Here is a 21,382-nt window from a genome sequence, read left to right as displayed (position 1 = left end):
AGGAAGCAAGACTGCAAGCTTGTGTTACCTCACTGGCCAACACAATCTGCCTGGCTGGCTTCTCGGTAAAGTCGTGGACAGTGCAAATGGAAAAAAAAACACTACGGTGACAGAACGGCTACGTTTATCACTGTCTGCGGCCGTACACGTAGTATAGTGGTAGACACCCGTCGTACTGACTAGCAGTAGCAGTGCTGTTTCGTTTATGAGTGATTTTTTCCGTTTTCGCATTCTAGTAGCTAGCAAGCATACAAAAACTGTAGGAAATAACATCGACTGCAAAAAATCTCCGTGGATAAATACGGCTACTCTGTATCCCGCACACGAGTACGTGAATATAGATGCGGCTAGAATGATAGCCGGTAAACAGCTGCGCGTTGCGGCCATCCCTGCTAGCATTACCGTGCGTGCTCGAACTACACTGGCACATTTTATAACTCATGTAACTAGCAAAAAAATTTTTTAAGTATTGATGGTCATAATGTGACATTAATTAAATACTTTATTTATGTATAACATCAGTGACCCGAGATTATAGGAGTAAACTTTGAAAAAAATGAAAGATTAATCGTGTAACACCCGCGCGTCCGTCGTGAACTACAAGTGGTTTGGTCGCGGTAAACAGCGTGGAGTGTACGTAGCGTAACGGGTGTTCGTATATACTCATAGACCCTCGAGATCTACGTATACAGCGATATGGTAACTGCATGCCAACATTCAACACTGCCGCAAATACATGTCCATGGTCGCACGGTCATGAAAATTTCACCAAATGTTGATAATAGTTGAATGAATATTTTCTGAAATTTTCGGCTTGGCTTAAGACCTCTAAGGTCATTATCGAGCTGTTTTACGAAAAAGGTGAAGTTTACTTCCGCATTTGGCGGGTCGACCTCGCCACCCACTTTGTAGCGATTTAAATAAAATCTTCTCAACTTTTGTGAGTTTACCAAGGAAAACAGATCATTAGTATGTATGCTACAACTGAAAGCAAAAATTATAGTTCTAGCTATTGTACGTTTTGCTGCACGTCGATATTTAAAGACCACCCTTCCGCTTCGCCGTATTTTATCCCTCACTGCAGTGGCGGTCAGCGTAACGAAAACGAGGCTCTCTAACACGAACTTTTATGCAAATTTCATAGGCTCCTTTCAGACTGCGAACGGCTGTTGAGAGCGCATGCGTAGTGGTTGCTAAGCGTACCGTTTTACTGGGGACCAAGTAAAAAATATCAATCCTCCTCATCGGTACTGTATAAGTAACCGAACTAATCTGTCAAAGGCATTGTAACCTTCCATTCCTTAAGTATCGAAATGGTTTTTGAAACAACATGAAGGGATCAAAAGGCCAAAACTATATCACAATCAAAGCACTTCCGGGATTTATTTTATGTCCCTGCGGTAAGACATTGTTGTCTATGCGGATGTTGTGAGGCAACACTTCGAAATTGTAGGAGCGAACGCCGAATAGTGATAAAACGCAGAAATGGTAATTTTTTCCGAAAAATTCGACCGTAGACGAAAGCAGTAGGTGATTTCTATTAACAGCGTGAGATAGTCATGGACAGTAACGTACGTTTACTTTTGGCTTCGGCCCAACAATATGGAGGTAAGAATGCCCCGTCGAATGTCTACGGGAGGACGGTTTCTTTTCCTGTCTGTCTTCACTCTCGACAGGCCTCCTCTCGAGGCATAATGAAGGTACCCCCATGCTCTTAGTAACTGCAGTGCAGTGTAAGCAAAACCTTCAGCTACAGAACTGCAGCTGTATTCACTCAGTGGCTGCAATGCATTATTGACTGCAGGCAAAACCTCGAGCTACAGTACTGCAGCTGCGGTCATGGCTGAGCTGAGCAGAGGAAGTTCATATTCTAGGCATAGACAGTAGCCCTCTACTGTCCATGTTCTAGGTAACTTCGTTCATGGAGGTACAAACAACATGTTTAATACTTCCATGCTTCGTTGTGTGTCGCCTGTACCTCTTCATAGTGCGCCTAAGGCGAGAGACTGCCACCTCAGACCTAGCATGGAGGTACCAGTACCTCCATGGTCCTAGTTCGTCGAGGATAAGTTGAGAGCTAAATAAAATCACAGTACTCCACCCGGGAGGACGGTGCTAAAATCTAAATAGTGCTCAAATATTGTCACACTGGTTTTGTGAAATGATATAGAGTGATGCCATACTCTGAGCATGGAGGTAGAAACTTCAACCTCCAGGCTCTATGCTTCTAGGAACGATCACCTTCATACCTGCATTTCTGGTCTAGTAGATCCCTAACAAATTGGACCCTGTGCAAGCACTGTTATCGTCAATTGGTTCCCAGTCACTTCGCACCAAAACCACTTTGCACCATACCATCTCATCCCATACATTTCGCATTAAAACCACTTCGCATCAAAACAACCTCATAGTCATACAAAAACCTAAAAACAAAACCAATTCACCCCAAACGTATCCGCAACCAGTAAAGTGCACTGCCCTTGAAGTTTTCATCACCTTTCTATCATCCCAGGTCTGAAATCTTGAAAGTGTACACATTTCAAGAAAATTACATCGTGCAATTCCACGCACAGCACCTGAGTTGTAGCAGTTTGCGTTTTATACCGTTTATGGTTTCATGCAAGAATAAATGGTTTGTGGTAGCCAAGATGTCCTGACACATTAAAATGCTTCCAAGTTGCAGGTAAAAACAACGTTATGTCAGCATACATCGTGGTATCGTTGTTTTAGGACGAGTTGGTAGTATTATGATGGTATTATACTGGGGCGAAGTGGTTTTAGTACGAGGTGGTACTTGGGCAAAGTGGCATTGGACGAAGTAGTACTTGGGACGAGGTGGTTTTGGTATGAAATGGTTTTGGGGCGAAGTTGTGCGGGGTGAACTGGTTTTGGTGCGAAGTGTCTGGACCCCAGTCAATTCACTCATCAAAATTATGTACTGTAGTCCATTTCCAAATTGAGTTTTAACATTTTATGACGCGCACATGCTTATGTTTAACTGAGGATCTATATCGCCACCATCTTCAGCAGGCCAGCAGCATCATCTTATGCATTGTTTTGCTGTGATGCCTAAACCATAATCACTAGGGAAATCCCAAGTTAAATCTTAAAATGGAATCTGCAAAATATATTGTTGTATCGGGCATTATAGCAGTACTCAGGTGCAGCAACGTTCTTGTAAGGGCTTGTGTTTGTTTCTCGAAAGCTGTACTGGCAACACAGAGTTCAATGTGTCAATTAAACATAATTTTTTGAATATATGAAGTAGAGAATGTGAATGATGTGTGTACAATGCATTTCATATTAATGACTATTTTACGAGGATATTGATCAAAATCGATATACAGTGTCAATCACAGGGTCCAATGGACTGGAGTCCAATCCACACAGGTACTAATTGACTCTTTTGTTTCATTGATTTAGTTCATGGAGAGAACTCTGCCTTACATCAAGCATATGAACTCCTTAAGACTGTGGCAGAGACAAGACCAAGCACTGATGGACCAGAAGCATTTGGACAAGATCTTTACGTCATATGTGCTGAGATTGCATTTCAGGTAAATTTCTTACTTTCTATTGTTTCCTACAACTTACAAGTCAAACAGCCAAGCGCTCATTTGCATACTAGACACTATCAACCGAGTGGCGTCTGTTAACTTTTGAATACACTGTAAACCAGGTGATTCAGAGAACTTTTGCCATCGAAAAAATGATGTACAAGATGCTCTCAAAAATAAATGACAATTGGCACATAAATTTTATTCCAAAATCTCCTTTCAGTTATTTTATAAAATCATGTCAAACTAAGCACTCGCTGTGACTCAAATCTGTCGGCCAGGTTCCGAGCAATTTAGTGTAAAACCAGAAAGATTGCAGAACTCAATATTGGCAGACAGGACCTGAGGTACATGTAGTTACATATAAGCTCTATCGAAATGGGTACTTTCTAAATTTTTATATGCTTGTGTTACTGTAGGTGTCAAAATTAACAATACGATTTCCCTACAAACTGACAGGCCGCGCTGGTTGTCAAGCTGACTGTGGCAGGCAGGCCATGACCTGTGCCTATTCTTATTTTAATGTCAAATGTGATGTCACTGACTGTGTACGCTGAATTTTGTACACTGAGTTCGAAGATTAGATGTTTTTTTAAAAAATTGTCAAATATTTTAGTGTCGTTTAGCAATCTTCAAACTTGGTTGAAATATTGTTTATAACCCCAGGCATATATTCATCTAAATTTTAAACATTGTAAATCTTGCGTTACAGTAGGTGTCAACATTAAAGTTCCGGTCAAATTGCAGAGCAATGAAAACACCCTTGTGTCTTTCAATCAAAAATATCACTAATTTCACTGAAAATCGCCTGAAAAGTACTTTACAGGCAAGAATAGATAACTAACCTATTGTGTAGCACAGATCATGTAGATTGATCGAGTCAAGCAATCGCTGTTTCAAAATCATTACACTCAGATGTGTCACATTTGCCGCACTCAGTGCTGGAAAATAACGGTCTTGACATTCAAATGAAAATTATGTTTAATCACATACAAATGAGGGTTTGGCTGTCCGACTGCTACAATGAACATTCCATGTTTTTGACACAGTTTCCTCACTGTAATCTTCTAATTTCTTATCTGCAGTTAAAAAGCAGGCAAGCATCTACAGGTTTTCTTTTAATATGCTAGCAAGTGTTTGATAGCTTTTACTGACTCCCTGTGATTCAAACAAAGGGTTTATTTATTCTTGTCAGTTCATCCATTCATTCCTTTGTGCCTTTCATGAAAAATTCCACATCAGTACATGTCATACTTTGAAATCAGTCTGCCACTTTCAGCTTCTCCACAAGCTTTAGGTGAGACATTAACAACCGAGGAGACAATGACATTGTAGTAAAATTATGATATACCTTTCTCCTGCTGTTTTTTCAAGATCAAAAACATACACATTGACAAGGTGGGAGAAGATAAGGATAAGATTGAGAGGATAAGATTGAGAAATTCTGAACCTTTGAAGGGTAACATTTTAATTGCATTGATGAAAGGGTTTTTGAATTGGAGAGTGACTCTTATTGAAAAAAGAAGAATCTTTCAAGTGACACACACAATGATCTTTTAGGAAAAGTTTATTGTAATTTTAATTTTCAGAAAATGTATCAATACAAAAATAAAGATATATGAAAGTTGAATGAATAAAGATGATGTAGCTTACAGAAATAATGTCTCCCTGAGGTGGCACTCTCTCTATTGATCTATTTTCAATTTAATATTTACAGGCTGGCTTTCCAGAGATGACAAAGGATTGCCTCAGATTGTATTTCATGAAGACACCCCCAGCAAATCAGTTTTTGTGTCGGGCATACCTTTGTCAAGCCCAGCTTCTAGCACCAACATCAGCAGAGAATCCAGTAAGTCCAGCTGAACCAATCAGGTTATGTATGCATGCACCACTCAAAGCAGGGTTCTCCCAAAGCTCTTCGTCATTGTTTGCCCTGACAACTGTAACTCTGAATATGAGAATAATACTAGTGAGTCACAAACCAGGACAGGATGTGCACTTCTTTGAATGTGTTACAAAATTGCACAAAGAGACAATGACAATAATAGGATGATTACAAAAACATTTTGTCTATACAAATACAATACAATGTGTCAATTACAGGATAGGATAACTAATACATTTATAAATGGGATATTAATGTTTTCCATTTCACCATAATCTCTTTAATTTGAAGATATAGACAAACACAAGTTTGTATTTTGCATGGTGGTTTAATCTTTGTCAAAAAGTCCATCAATGTCAATTGCCATAAAAAACGCGTCAGGCCTAAACCAGAACATAGCTTTATCAATGAATGCTGTGAGCAATCCTTCACATCATTGGGTCCATTCTCTGACTTTTACGCATAGACAGTAGAGATGGGTTGTCTATATTTTCAGTGAACATAAACAGTTAGTTGAGTAATACCAAACTCTGAAATTTCTATATTACAAACCTCTCTTATTTCTGAGGTTTTCCATTCTGAAATGATGGTCAGCAAGTAACTTGACCATTACTAACAACACGATTAGGGAAAGTACTAGATGATGAAATCATGGCTGCTGAACTCCCTAGGATATCAATTTATCCTACTTATTATAAATTCACCCTTACATGTATGCTATATTATTCAATTTGGAAATTTAACCTGAAAATGTAATCAATTTGATCACAAATATGAATTATCTTGAATATTAATCAGATGACCAGCAGTCCTTCCAGTCACCTTGATGTACTGATATCAATATAACTGATATGTTCTACTGTTGATACATCTGTGAAAGCATCAATACAATATGTTTTACATGTAGTTTGAAAATTTATTTGAAGTGCCTTTATCTTTTAAGGCTGAGGCAATAACAACAGCATTAAATGACATATGTTATTTTCTTACCATAGAATGAGTTGGAAAAGGCTGTGGTTTATCTCCTGAAAGCAATCAATTTTGCAAAAGAAAATACTAGGTAAGAAATTTGAATCCATGCATTGTGAACATACATGTGGCTGCACACCTCTGTAGGGGCAATCACCAAGCATGCAACAACTTCCTAGGGGGAATGAAGTGGTTCAGTTCAAAACAAGACACAATTACACACAAATTGAAGCCCTGTCTCATTGTCACTGCAAGGGGAGTTTTCAAAGATATGAAATATCATTGATTTATCTACATACTTAAGGCTTGAATGAGCATCTGAAAAGCAAAAGTCAAAAAGGCTAACTTGCACTTTTGCCCATTATATCAGTAATTATCTCACAAACTTCAATAACAACTAGCACCAGAAATGAACATAATATGTCAAGGGGTTACAAGGAATGATCCTCTAACTAATGGGGGATTCTATTGGTCCTTTATATTTCAAAACTTTGTGATGATATAGAATGGATATATGTATCTGATATTAGATTCAATTTATGAGCTATCCATGACTTGTAATGACAGATTTAATCATATGGAGAAGAGTTCAAAATTGTTTCAAATAATTCTTTGAGAGTTACGTCTACCAACGTGCTGTTATAACATTTTTCAAGCATTCTAGGTTAGATGTTCAAAGTTTAACACCAACCATGATTGTTAAAAATGCCACTCAACCAATATACTGCACCACAGTCATCATTGCATTGCCTTACCACTGCTAAAACAATTGCTCTATTATGGCAGACTTTAACGGATGGGGCATATTCTTTCTACTAGGTATCACTTCCTGGTTTACAATGCATCAGTTTTATACTGGCAGTTTTGCCGTCCGTTCCTGAAACCAAACTACCGGCAGTTCCTGTCAATAAGTCTGCATCAAGTGGTCAAAGCTCTGGATGACATTGAAGACACAGACTATGAATGGAGAGCCCAGCTGATGATTGCCTTGATTGAATGCCATGTAGATGCTGGAAGAATCAAGGAAGCTGCTGAAGTGAGCAAAGCAACAGCAGAATTCACCAAGGCCAATGTTGCTCATCTCTACAAACAAGTCTTAGGATTACAGGTAGCAACATTTACTGGATCTAAAGATGACATCCTATGTAATAGTCTAGATGATAAAGGTAGCATCAGTAGTAAGAAACAGTGGACTAAGGTCAGTACAGGAATAATTAGGTGGTTATCCATTAATATAAAGTTACATTAGTGACCTGTTTTAAAGGTACTGTAATTGTTTTTTTTATGAATAACAAATTTAGCTCAGTATAGGAACAATTAGAAATTCACCGTTATAGAGCTATAAGGGTAACTTTGTTCTTTGATTACTGATAATAAACTTAGTACGTGAATAAGCCATCATAGACTTGCAGTAGATACCAGTATTTAAAAGTAACTGAATGCTACTGATAACAAATTAATCAAAGCTAAACAAAAGTTGAAGCATTAAATCAATAGTCTAATCAATTGTAGTGATTATCTATAGCTACATATATCCTGATTATTTTCTTTCTCAATGTATTTTAGATTGTGACTGCATGAAACATTTTGGACTTACCGCTTGTCAAGTTTTATATTGTATACCACAGATGAAATAGATTAATTTTATAATTATGTTAGAAACAATGTGGCTACATACATGTATGTTTATTGTACTCTATATATCTATTTTACCCAAGTTTGTTTAATGATATCAAGTAAGGGATAGTGATTAGCACAACAACTATTTGCCAAAAAATTAAAAATCTAGCTTTTGTTTTGTAGGGTAGGTAATTGTAAATATCAAAAAAAAAAAATATAAGTTAAGTTTGTTATGAGCAAAATGTAGTGTCCATGAGATAGCAACCAAACCAGAAGAATTGTTAGATGTTTGTTTCGTATCGTATTGATACCAATGGCATCCCACATACAAAATATGTATGATGTCTTTATACACGTCGTGGTGATAAATCTACCAATGGGTCAACACATTTAGGGCTATTCTTAGAGGGCAATCTTTACTTACATGTTGTCAATGTTGTCTTGCAAGATCAGTTGTGAAAGAAACAGGGATTGTTTTGCTTTCCTCAGTCTTATCCACAACACTTCCAAGATGTTGTGTCTTTCAGAGTGTGAAGTACTTAAGGTAATACTATTCCAGGATATAAATTTATATTCAAGTACACATCTATATTATAAAAAATACATCTGGCAACGTTTACCAACACAGCTTACTTTTTGATGTGCAGGGATTTTTGCCACTGTGTAAATATTTATCAGAGGTAACATTATAGTATTGACTGTTTGCAGGTACGTCATCATTTGGTGGATACTGGTAAGTTGTCGAAGGATATCAGAAACAATGCAGATTTGACTGCCTACTACAAGATCTGTAAACTGAAAGCGTAAGTTTTTGGATTTTAAGTTTTCCTATCATTTATTCCAATTATAGAATGTTAATAATGGCTTTCAGAAAAACTTGATGTTTAATATATGTGATATGTAGTATTTGCACAACTGTTTGCTTTGAACAGATTTGAAATACTTTGTATGTGCATCTATTCACGAAGACATCAGGAGTTTTAAACATGTATCCATGCAGTGAACATTTGCTCTGTTTTGATGCTGATTCCAGTATCAATAGAGAATTTTTCTGTTTAGAGAGGAGATGAAGATGTTTGTAACTTATACTTACTCAGTAATTTACAGTATGTCTTGATGGAAAAATATTATGGAGGATTTGTTCACAAGTCTCCGATAAAAAGAGAGTATGTTAAGGGAAATCAATTTTGAACACATACCAAATACAGTATGTATTTTAGTAAGAAAAGGGGAGCTGCTCAAACATATTACACTACTGTAATGCAATATTTTGTTTACTTTTGTTTCAGTTTAGTTTGGGCAAATAGTACGTCTTTTGTCTTGTGTCAGATTATTTTTCATGAAGGTGTAATGTGTTTACAGATATTTGTATTGATTCTCACTGAAATATACAGCTCCCTAGAGCAGAGGGACACCAGCATAGATGTACGGCAAGAGCTAGATAGGGTACTCAGGCACATCTTGAGAGAAGATACTGGTTCTAGATCTTCCAGTGCCATGTCCATACAAAGTGGTGGTGGTAGACGTACAACAACACCCGCTTCAGCAGCACCAACATTACCTGTCAGTCAAGATGAAAGGTAACAGTTCATATTATCATCTATACTAGATCACTGAAATTTGAAAACAAGCTGAGTGGAAACAGTAGCATTTGTGATGCCTCTTGGAATAGACACAGAAGAGGTATTTTCACACAGAAAGTCACTGAAACCTTGGTAGACATTTCCTGCTGTGTATGTTCACAGACTGCAGTACTTACGGTGTTTATGATCAAGCAATCCAGGCTAATTGTTGTTTGTACTCTGTGTACACTCTCAGTTTACTTTGCCCAATATTTCTGAGATAAGACTTTTCTTGGTGATCTAAATGTACACAGTTATGTCAAAGTCTAAATGCAAATTACTTCAACTTATACAGCAGTGCTGCAAATTAGCATCATCCATTTTAGCTTATGATAATTACAAAATTTTGATATTCACATGCATTTATGTATATCACTATTATAATAACAATCTTGAGTAAATAAAGCATTTACATGTATATGGCAATTTACCGGTATTGTAGTGTGCCCTCGAATAAATGCTGATGTAAGTTTCTGTAAACATGGCGTAAAATTCCTTTTGACCATACATTCCAAACTTTACAATTTTGTAACTTGGCTTTTGATGGGTACATAACTTTGAGCAATGATTTTAAAATACAGCCCCACCATCATCCCGATGTGTTAACTGTCATCAAGCCATAAAGTAAGGTAGATTCTGATTGGATCTTGTGAATCGATGGTCCATGGTATAATATATTTAATTGGGCCATACCTTTTGACTATTGTAACATACCTTCCGATTCAACCATTTATCCAAACTGTCTTGTTGTTGTAAAGTAGCTTTAAAGAGTAATCAAAGCTAGGAATTGGACATACATCTTACCTGTGTAAACTATCACACCATGACTGGTCACTGGCCCACACATCCCAACCTCCACACTTGCCATATTTTCTGTGAGTGTAGCAGCTGGGCTTGGTGATCACAGATTTCCCTAAATTGTGCAAGACTTACTCACAGCGATATATTTTAGTGCTCATCACACTGCAGTCACATTTCATTCACAGTCTACTAGCAATCAACACGTACTTGTTGTACATGAGATGTTACCTAGGTTATCCGGTGGCTGAATCATGAAATGTACTTGCTTTACTTTGATGCATCCAGTGATAAAATGAAACTTTTCAGGCTTAACATCATAGTACTCAGTGATCTCAGTCCATTATTTTTGTACATGTATAGTATAGATCTTTTCTTTCAAAACAAAGTATGCGTATCTTCTCCCTTCAAACAAAAACAACCAAAATCACTGTTGATAGTCTGCATCATCAGTGGACTTCTCAAAAGAAATTCAGTCCAGCCCTTCTGACACAGTCAGTTGTAGAAAAGTGAAAAAATGCATTTGAAACATTATCTGAAAGCTTGCTTAGAATTTCATGCAATTCTTATGTGATTTGGTCCTTTGTATGAAGACATGACTTGTCAGAACATTGTGTCAATAAAAGTAGTAGCCTAAGCATTCTTTAAGTACAAATGTGGATTTATTGTTTTGATTTATCATTCTAGGGTGAGTTTATCATAATTTTCACATGTTAATGATGTTGGGTCATTCAAAATGCTCTGATAGATGAAGAAGTCCTTTATTTTAGCAAAACAAAATTTAAAATAAATTTGAGCCTAACCATGGCCACAATTGAATGTTCCATGACAATTTTGTGTTCAGTATTCTGTGAATACATAGTAACATTACTAGGTTGGAGGGTGAAATAATTAAGGAGATAATTTGCACTCATCATAATCATATACAAAGTGACATATATTGTTTTGTCGATATTCAACATACCTTTCAGTAAACATAGTTCATTATTGGTTTCATCAAACTTGAACCATAAATGTAACAGACATAGAGTTAGAGCTACATCATGTTGAATTCATCTAGATTCAAACCTGTTAATAGCTATTATCAAGTGAAACTGACAAACCGTGGTATTGATGTCATTATATCACTGTCATACTGACAGTCTTTAGATATTTTTTGGTTCCATATTGTGTCATATTTTCCTTTAAAAGTAAACTTCATGAAAGTGACATCATAGACGTGTGTTCATGGTGCAAAAGTGGGTGTTCATGGTACTGTAATAAAAGACATTTTAGAAGAAAGGCTAAGGGAAAGAACTCAACTTTCTGTAAAAATCTTTCAAAGACACCTTATAAGATTCATACAAAAACTAGATATTATCTCTTCTCATCATATATTAACATTACTCATTTTTTGATCATTTGCAGTCTTATAATGCATGTAAACATAATTTTTTGTTGCATATTTGCTTTCCGTTTTATTTTTTTCTCCCTTCATCCAACAAAGTAAAGAAATCCGTTCATCAGCTGGTAGTATGCGAAGTGAGGCATCCCATGATTCTCGTAGTTCTCCATCAATATTGGCTGTAATGCATGTGTAAGTTGTAAGAAGATGTTGCATTGACCCTACCAGTGTGTTGTAACAAATGTAATAACAAGTCTTGTCAGATTTAACTAGACATACATCGTACTCTGATTGTTGAGTTCTGTCTGGTTTCTGTTCAATATGTCATTCAACACTTTCACTGTCCTACTTCAGCCAATTGATAGTTTTCAATGCCATGGATTGACCTATGTACTGAAAAAGAACCTGAAAAGGTTTTAGGATGTTTCCCTGTGGACACTTACCCCCTGTACATTTCCTATCCACCCATTTGGGCTAGAGTTAACCCTTTCCCCACCATGGTTTTACCCAAACTCATTGTTATCAATGATGATGGTGGACCTGTTTACAGGGAATTGGGGTTAGCAGGTTAATGATAAAGTCTCCAGAAGGTGAATGTCCAGAGGGAAACTCTCCTAGAACCACTTAAAGGTAATAGTGGAGGATAATTCTCCATACTGCAAAAATTGTACCATGACTGTTCTAGATCAAAGAATACAAAATTGTTAACTCTTTTGCAATGAAGTCTGAAAGCATTGTGTATAGGGTATGTCATTTCTATGTCAACACACTGGGAAGGATGACATAAAGCAGCAGAATGTGAGAAACTGTAAACTATCATGCGTCCATGTCTCATTGTATCTCTGCCTGATCTATATACTTTGTAACACACTGACTGCTTGGCTGCACACCGCTATCTTACTAATCCATATACTCTGCAGATACAGTAGTCATTCATTGCAAAGCATACCATGTCAGGTTTTGTTTTCTGTGTTTTGTTTCTGTCTCTGTTTTCTTACTCTTTTAATTTCTTCACAACATGAAGGGGAAAGAGAGATAGAGAAAGCAGTACCAAAGGTCGTAAAAGCACTCCTGGTGAATTGCTTTCCATAGATGAAACGTGAGTCTATACACACACTGCAACAAATACGCACACACACAATCACTTGCTGTAGTATGCTGTACGATTCACAGAAATCATTCTTGGCTTTGCACATGCCACAAGACACTTTGGTATGATGTATGGTTTGCCCAATCACTATCAATAGAATTATTTTTGCAAGTCTGTCTGCCCAGTGTCCATATCTGTTTACTTCATGTGACTTTTTCACCTGTTTGTACTTTATGGCGTTTCACATGTTATGAATAATTGATACATCACTCTCAATTATTCTGCGTAAATTGACTCCAAATCACAAAACAATGAACTTGAAGTTGTTGCTGTTCAAATTACTAGAGTGACCATTATTTCTATCAAAGCACTGTCACACAATGCACTCAATGTGTAATGCACAGTAGATAACAGATCAAACTTTGCAAAGTACTGGCATGATTTCTGTGCTTATCATTGATCAGAACCAATACCAGAATACATTTGTTCATCGCGTAACTTTTCATTTCTTTCTTACCTTGTATCTTGATAACATGAACACACAGGTAAGTTTTTCTCAGTCAAAGACATGAAACTCAGATTGAAATGTATTTTTCTTTTAACATTGAACACATTCACCCTAATTGCAATCATCTAATTAAAATTGTAAAGTCTATCAGTCTAATTTTTCACAAACACGTTACATTTCTTTTTCAAATTTTTCCACTACCATTGCACTACTGTGAGTTGTATTAGCATGAACTTTATTTTTTGAATGCACTTCATAAGCATGCTATAGCTTGATTAACACAAGTGTAGCTTTATATTTTTCTAACACCCTGTGTGTCATCCATATAACATTAGTCATCATTGCTATTTCAAATTTAGAAGTATTGATGTGATGAAATGTAGGAGAGAAAACTACTGGTATGTCGAAATCATATATTGCAGCTGCAGTTCAGAGTTTTTGTCTGCTGTACCTGCACAACAGTTTACAAAACACAATAATAAGTATTAACAAATAAAAGTGGTATACCAGTTGAAATTTGAACCTTTATTTATATTGTTCACACATTGCATAGTGAACATTTTGCTGTGAGAGTTTTTGACTAAATGACAATGGGAATTTCCTGCTGTCTGCTTGTTATGTATACAAGCACTGTGGCACAATGTATGCTAAATTCTTACAGTAGTTGATGAAATATTCACAAATGTAAGCAGTAGTTTAAATACTGTCATTCATAATCTGTGATCATCTCTTGAATTCTAAATGATAGGTTTTCACTATTTATTACACAATGTTAAAACAATCACTGCTGGGTTGATCTGTGTAAGTGAGAACACATATCCTCTATCTTTGCACTTTGATAAGATTCTAACAGACTTTGCTTCAATTTAAAATGCATGCACGCCATAAAGGAAATCCACTGTATCAAAGTGGAGATCACCTGTATTACCTCCTGTATCAGAACCAGAAAAGTGAGTCTCTCTCCTATCAGTTTGTACTGGCTTGTATCTGCTGAAATCTTACTCAAGCCTTTGTGTGTTTTACTAATCATGTTGTACTTTTTTCTTTCAATGTTGAAAAGTGATGAGTTGAGTGCCAGAGTTGTGTAAGATATGGATTTACTAACCTTCATAGATTCTTTTCAAATACATTTTAATGTAGGCACCAAGGTATAGTTTTTTGGTACATGTAACTTGGTTGCACCTCTAATTAAACTTTAAAATTGGCTTTCAATCTCTATACACTACTTTTGTTTTGTATTTGATCATTTTAATCATGTGGCTATCAAATGGATTGTGTCCATGGTTTGTAAAACAAACTGACTTTCCTTAAAATTGAATGAAAGCAAGACAAGGTTCTCGTAACAATGGAGCTCTTTATCAGGTTCCATTCATAAGTCACATTACATCATACAAAGACAGCTTGAAAATGATTGAAAATCCCTGTGAGGCTGTGTTATTTATGTATTTCACAATATGTACATACTGGAAATAGATATTGAAGATATCAGTGTATTCCTTATCCTCTGTGAAGAGCAGCGCCTGAATCTTGTTATAATGTCAGACATATTTTGCATTTAATATCATTGAAAACCTAGGGAGACTTTTTCATAATAGTTTGGTGACATGATCTCTAGCAAAGACGTTTCCTCTAAGAGTTTAACCAAATGTACCAGTAGTAAATTTGATTGTCTACATTAAATTGTGTATCTGAAAATACCATGACTACTAAAGATTAAAACTTCATCAACACTGTGAATGCTATATGACATTGTATGCACAGTGAAAACAAGATGAGAGACATACATGTATGATAAACTGACCTTTCTTTATTCATCTATTAAAATATACAGCTTTATATCGTGTTTTAAAAGCTATCATGGAAGCAAAACATGTTAGCATTTAAAATGTCTGAGAGACCAGCAGTTAAAAGTTTGAATCACCTTATCTATACTCACAGATCCTTTATTATGTTGTCATAAATATATACAGGAAGTGAGAGTAAAATTGGAGGATATGTAATTAACAAAATATTACAAACAAGTGTACAGCCACTTGGGTTTCAATCAAGCACCACATGTGAAAAATATTTGTGTATTTGTTATCATTATGTTGTAATATTGATTTATGTAGCACTATTTCATTGCAGCACAATTTTGATTCACACACTGTCTGGCTATCAGGCTACTCTGTATACTTTATCAGTTGCATTTTCTGAAGAGAGCAGTGTAAATACACTTGTCATGTACAATATAATATGAATGCTTTCTTTGGACAATTCATCCACTGTACTCCACACATACGCAAAGACATTATAGTTAGCACTGGATATAACCAAACCTAAGAAGAATCCCACTATTTCACCATACCTGATTTCAAAAGTCAATTCATAACCTCTCACTCCCCATCCCACCCCCACCCCCTATCCCTATCCCTGACAATAAAATTTCATAGCGCACACCACTATGACCACTCAACATATTCACAAATGATCACATGAATTAGAGTGGAATTTCATGGTGTTGTGGTATTATTTATTGCAGACCTGTGTTGTTGTTGGAGATAGCAAGGCTTTGTCTGGAGTATGATCAGCCAGATCTAGCATCAATTGCAGTTGATAATATGAAACAAGGCTCTTTCAAGGTTTGTCACTTTATAGTTTTTTGATACACACCAATACTCATTCATTGCCATGATTTGCCAGAATAAGTCACCTAATAAAAAATTAGATAATGCTAGTGCCTCTGAGGTCTCTCTACAGAGCACTGGATCCAAACATGATATCATATTCCAAAGAAAAATAATTTAAGAAAAAAATTCTTGAGTTTTATGTCATCTGTAATCAAAACTTACACCATGGAGTCCCTTACAAAAAAAAGCAAAATTTTGCATTCAATCAGCGCAGGAGCTTGAAGGGCTCACCCATAAGAAAGATATAAGTTCAACAAAGGGCATCAGTTATTCTTGTTGATCAGACATGAAACCCGTACTATAAATAGCATTGCAATGATGTACTGATCATGTAGTAAAATGAGTCGACAATAAGCTCCACAGTATAGCATTGAAATTGAAATGCATGTGAGGATTACCATACAATCAAAATCAAACTTCAGAGTTGCATTGATGTAATCAGTAAAGATTTTTCTGCATGATAATTGATGTATAGGATACAGAGATGATGCTAGAGATGGAATTTGTAGAAGCAGAGTTGATGGTCAAGAATCTTGGAGAGAAACAAGAATTTTATACCAAGTCAGCTGTGGAGGTAAGTTGAGAATAGACAATAAGTGAATTGTCATGTACGGTTTGATTGATTCCAGGCCAGCTGTGTATGTTGTGTTCTAGCACATATTTTATTACCTCATTCAGTTACACATTATTGGTCCCTTCTATTAAGCTAAGATCAAAAGCAGTGGCTAGTTCTTGAAAGCTTATAATTCCAGACACATATCCTTAATACAGAATATTCTTCAAATGCATCAAATCTATCTTGGTTCTTGGCTTTGCATCATGAAGGACCCAGACCCAGAGAATTACCAGTAATACCCGGAACCTCTTCAGTGTCAGGTCCCCATTCTGTCAAAGTAATATGCAGCTATCATGGACTGACCTTTGTTGTAACATGGAGGTACCTCCATGGTTGTAATAAACAATTCCAGTGTGCACATGTTGACAATTTGATATTATATTTCGCAAATCTAATAATAACGGTCCTTATCGACAGTTGTTGCCAAAAGAGGGTATTATCTGTGTTTTACTGAAGACATGGTACATATGAAGACTAAGTTGTTATGGCTATTACTAAATAAAACAAGTCAGAAAGTGGACTTACTGAAGAACTGAATGCAAAGCTCTGCTGTACCACACTTTAAGATGTTTGACCGTGTCAATTTTCATCAACAGGTACGAATTCAGGCTATCAAGAGACTGGATGAAGCAATAATGAATGCTGTGAGACACGGAAATCCTGATGTGATACAAGCAGGCTGTGTTACACAATGGAACCTATGTCTACCATTGTTACAGCCTAATTTACGACAGTCTGTGCGTAAACCACTGACAGTAGTTGCTGAAGCATTGGAAGATATTGACAGGTATAACTCTTGAATATTTAAAAGTATTCATTTAACTTAATTAGGCCAGATCATCACATACCCTTGTAAAGTAAATATTTAATGCTACACTATTTTCAAAGTTTAAATGTATTTTGATACCTGTACTTTGGTACATACTGAGTTTTTGTTTTCAAAATCTACCTTTTTAAGATGCATCAATGTGGATGAAATACATGTGTTTTTGGTTCATGTTTTCAGTTTGCTAATTCTACTTCGATGTCAAGTCCATACTGAATTGGCAAAATGTGAAGAAGATGTAGAACAGATAGCTGTTGCAATGGATCACCTCAAAAAGGTATCTACACTGTGCAACCAAATCATATCTCTACCTATCTATGCATTCCAAGTCAATTAAGATTTACCTTATATCAAAGCAATCAAAATTATATGTGGCAAGCATTTAAATACTGTGAATGCAATGAGACTGATAATGCCACCTCCATGTACACCACATCCTAACATTGTATGTACGTGTAACCTGTAAAGTTTTGAACACCCACCTGCACATGTTGTTCAGTAACAGATATTACAACTTCCAGTGTTACATAGCAATTGTCATGTCATTGTGATAGTCCAGTACAATTTCTGGTATAAACCCTTTACAATCTCAGCCATTGGTGGTAGTTATTTCTGTGTTCTTATAGTGTAATCAATGCTCACCTATAAATGCAGGCCACAGGCCTTGAAATGTAAATAAGGGTGACCCATTTATTTTTTTTGTTTCTTATCTCCAGAGGAATACTCAGGCAGGGCAGGCGGTCGCAATAAAAAAAACAAGTACCAAAAAAAAACTGTATTTGTTTCAGTTCAATGTTCTGTCAATTCGGTCTCTACAATTTTTAAGTACACAAAACGTGTATTTGTTTCAGTTCAATGTTTTGTCCATTCAGTCACTGCAATTTCTTGTCTTTCAGTTCAGTGTTCTGTGCTCTCTGTCCTTTCAGTCTGAGTCGCTGCAATCTCACAATTTGATGATGGTGGTTCTGTTGCTAGGATGATCGCCTCAGAGGCGGCGCAAATAAAAAAGTTTTTTATTTTCATGTCGGAGCTGAAATTTACGGTTGGTCGGGAGATGAGAAACACAAAAATAAAAAACGTCGCCCTAAAGTACATTGCTCATTCTGTGTTTGCATATACAGACACATACTAGTACCTTATTTTTTATTATCACAATCCTAATCCTTTATGATTTACGATGTTCCTGCTAAATCTGCGCTTTGATTTTTGATTTTTGATTTATCAGGCAATAGCATTGGATGATGGAGGTCAATACAGAGAAAGACTTTACACAACATTACACCGACTACAGCTGAGAGCAGAACTCTACAAACAACCACAGACACCTGAAGACCAAGCAGGCATGATCATAGAACAGGTATTGTTACACGGACATAATTCAGTTACAATATTCAGTGCCAAGGCGAAGGTGTGTACTGATGTGATAATGGTGTTTGTTGACTTTATTTTGATAAAATACTTCATAATATTTACCTCAAAATGATATCAACCCATGTCATGTCTTTCTAAAGGCACGGAAGAGTGCAGAATCTGGTACCATCCGGATGAAGAGAGCATTGTTAATGAGAGCAGGCCAAGCTTTGTCACCAGATGCCTTTCTGTTAGTACTGGACAGTGAAAGTGAATCTGTCAAAGGTTAGTGCTGCATTATGAAAACTTATTGTGTATAATGGTCAGTATTGTACAGTGAAAGTGAATCTGTCAAAGGTTAGTTAGTGCTACATTATGAAAACTCATTTTGTATAATGGTCAGTATTGGACAGTGAAAGTGAATCTGTCAAAGGTTAGTTAGTGCTGCATTATGAAAACTCATTTTGTTGATGGTTAGTACTGGACAGTGAAAGTGAATCTGTCAAAGGTTAGTTAGTGCTACATTATGAAAACTCATTTTGTTGATGGTCAGTATTGGACAGTGAAAGTGAATCTGTCAAAGGTTAGTTAGTGCTGCATTATGAAAACTCATTTTGTTGATGGTCAGTATTGGACAGTGAAAGTGAATCTGTCAAAGGTTAGTTAGTGCTGCATTATGAAAACTCATTTTGTTGATGGTCAGTATTGAACAGTGAAAGTGATTATTTGTAAGGCTAGTCTTCTTGCATATTCAGATTTAGTAGATATAGTGGCTACAGTATATAATGTGTATAAGGTAGCTACTGTGTCTTCTGACACCTGTACCATATCCACTCTGATTGTCTGATAAATCACACTATTTCAAATTCCCAAATTACAGAGTTTATTAAAGTGTTTCATCATTGGTCTCTCAATGAAATAGACCTGTACATTTCACACTGTGACAGATCAAATATTCATTGTTTTTACATCAGAACACAAACTGAAACTGCTATTTTTAGCTTTAAAACATGATTGCCATGAAAAGTGAATGTATAAAGTGTATGTGACAAATGTGCACATGACACTATGGTTTGATGGTGTTAAAATTAGAATACTACTAGAACTTGGTATTCATAATTTATTGAAAAGTTCAACTTTTATGGTCTGTGTTTTCATTATATCACAGTATTGAAATTATACTGCCGACAGAGAAAATGTTGTTTTAAAGAAGATGTGTTCTGATGTGAAGACCCTGAACTGTTAGATATTCTGATTACTGTATAGTGTTACCCAGTGTATTAAACTCGGTGGACTTACCAAGTCTTTGTTGTACTGGGTCATTCCGCAGAAGGCTAGTCGTTAGGACGTCAGCTCACTTCGGCGGTGTATATCGTTCTGCTGTTTTGGCGAGGGGAAATGCGTAATGCACATGCGAGGCATTCCATGAATACAACGGCGGCGCAGCACCTGTGCAGTAGGGCGCCGCCAACGGCCGAAAGCCCGCATTTCACTACACTCTCCCCTCTTTTATTTTCTGCAGGAATGGTTATTCTAGGGATCTAAAAAACTGAGATGTTAATTTTACAAGGCGCCAGCTAGCAATGTTACTGGCTAACTTGACACTTAGAATGGCTGCCAGCTAGCAATGTTACTGGCAGTAATTAAACCATCCCTAGTGATAAATTCGCCTTGTATTGTTAACTGTTGCCTTAAGGAGGCGCACCAAATCAGTCCCCCTTGTTTTGGCAACAGCTACGGCAACATCCCCTATTAAGGCTGGGGTGCTGATGGTAGTGCCCCGAGATACGGAGAATCGGTTTCTATCAATAACCGATCACTGGGCACTTCTTTCAATGCTCTTCGTTGCCATTGGTCAAAATTGGCCGTTACGATGGAAAACCCGAAGTAGCAGTTTTTGAAAGCTTTTGTCCACCGCCTTACTGTGTTTATGGTACCTGTAAAGTTGTGGATATGAATACGTTGCCGTGGCGAACACCATTCCTTTACCATTTGGAGGGCTTGACAATGGACATCTGACCCATAGTGATCCCCATGGGGCCCCCTAATGTGCAGGATTAAGGGCTTCTCTGACACACACATAGCGAGTGCACGAGTCAGGACCCCTTTCTTGGACGCTCCAGAACTTTGCTGGCTCTGTTCGGTCCAGGCCCACTTCTCCCAGGGCTGAAACTTGTGATGATGAGACATACTGCTTTAAGGTCTTAAATACTTGCTCATCAGCGCTAGGGGCTTTCCTCGGGTGTATCCCTACTGCAATTTTCCACCCCCTAGGTCGCTCCAAGTTTGATGGAAAATGCCCTGGGTCACAATAAACTTCTACGCCCCCAATGACTTTCACTGGGAATTCTGCCTTAGGCCACTGGCCATTCGGTCAATTCCCATGCTGTGGAAGGGCAGTTTTGACCACGAAGTTTATTCAGCACTCGGTCAATGTGGAAGTGAGAATCAGCTGCTTCTAAGAGCTGGTGGTAATGTTGACCATTTG

At 36.9% G+C, this 21,382-nt stretch overlaps 1 protein-coding gene across 1 annotated transcript in view; it reads left to right on the top strand.

Moving 5' to 3' along the window:
- Positions 1–1,431: 1,431 nt before the first annotated feature.
- The window catches only part of LOC139120748 (cilia- and flagella-associated protein 46-like), a 62,237-nt gene continuing 42,286 nt past the window's right edge, over positions 1,432–21,382 (top strand). The window contains exons 1-15 of the mRNA XM_070685298.1: positions 1,432–1,608; positions 3,424–3,557; positions 5,275–5,406; positions 6,438–6,502; positions 7,231–7,519; positions 8,740–8,834; positions 9,426–9,611; positions 12,860–12,934; positions 14,494–14,517; positions 15,955–16,054; positions 16,578–16,676; positions 17,315–17,505; positions 17,725–17,821; positions 18,770–18,901; positions 19,056–19,179. The gene's annotated coding sequence lies outside the window, so the exon portion shown is untranslated. The remainder of the gene's footprint in view (positions 1,609–3,423; positions 3,558–5,274; positions 5,407–6,437; positions 6,503–7,230; positions 7,520–8,739; positions 8,835–9,425; positions 9,612–12,859; positions 12,935–14,493; positions 14,518–15,954; positions 16,055–16,577; positions 16,677–17,314; positions 17,506–17,724; positions 17,822–18,769; positions 18,902–19,055; positions 19,180–21,382) is intronic.

This window comes from Ptychodera flava, chromosome 20, assembly GCF_041260155.1.
Source record: "Ptychodera flava strain L36383 chromosome 20, AS_Pfla_20210202, whole genome shotgun sequence".
Taxonomy (NCBI): Eukaryota; Metazoa; Hemichordata; class Enteropneusta; family Ptychoderidae; genus Ptychodera; species Ptychodera flava.
Note: the sequence above shows the minus strand (reverse complement) of the source record. Positions and strands in the feature narration are given on the sequence as shown.